The sequence below is a fragment of the Pteropus vampyrus genome, unplaced genomic scaffold, assembly GCF_000151845.1.
Source record: "Pteropus vampyrus isolate Shadow unplaced genomic scaffold, Pvam_2.0 Scaffold8170, whole genome shotgun sequence".
Classification (NCBI taxonomy): domain Eukaryota; kingdom Metazoa; phylum Chordata; class Mammalia; order Chiroptera; family Pteropodidae; genus Pteropus; species Pteropus vampyrus.
In genome coordinates this window covers 1-449 of record NW_011896951.1, presented here as the reverse complement: position 1 = coordinate 449, position 449 = coordinate 1, and the positions used below count along the sequence as shown (strand labels likewise).

The 449-nt window shown below is 40.5% G+C and overlaps 1 pseudogene; it reads right to left on the bottom strand.

Moving 5' to 3' along the window:
- Nucleotides 1-4: 4 nt before the first annotated feature.
- On the bottom strand, nt 5-123 carry LOC111734865 (annotated as a pseudogene).
- Nucleotides 124-449: the final 326 nt, after the last annotated feature.

Here is a 449-nt window from a genome sequence, read left to right as displayed (position 1 = left end):
TTTACACCTAAAGCACCTGGTCTTCCTAGGTGGTCTCCCATCCAAGTACTAACCAGGCCCGACCCCGCTTAGCTTCCGAGATCAGATGGGGTCGGGCTCGTTCAGGGTAGCATGGCCATAGACTTGTTCAGATCTTCTACACCCTTATTAGTTATATGTCTGCTTGATCTGTCAATTACTGGGAAGCGTATTAAAACTCCTGCCATGCTAAATTAGTGGATTCTTCCACATGGCGTGATTATCAGCCTTGGTTTTATGTTTCATCATTTTTTCTCTCTGGGACCATGCTGCGTAAATTTTTCTGACATGTTTTCCGGTTCATTCATTCTCTGTTCGGTTGCATTCAATTTGCTAATAACGTCTAAGTTTTAAAATTTAAATGATCACATTTTTATTTCTAAAAATTCTGCAAGGTTTCTCCCTCGTATTTTACTTCCTTATTTCCCATT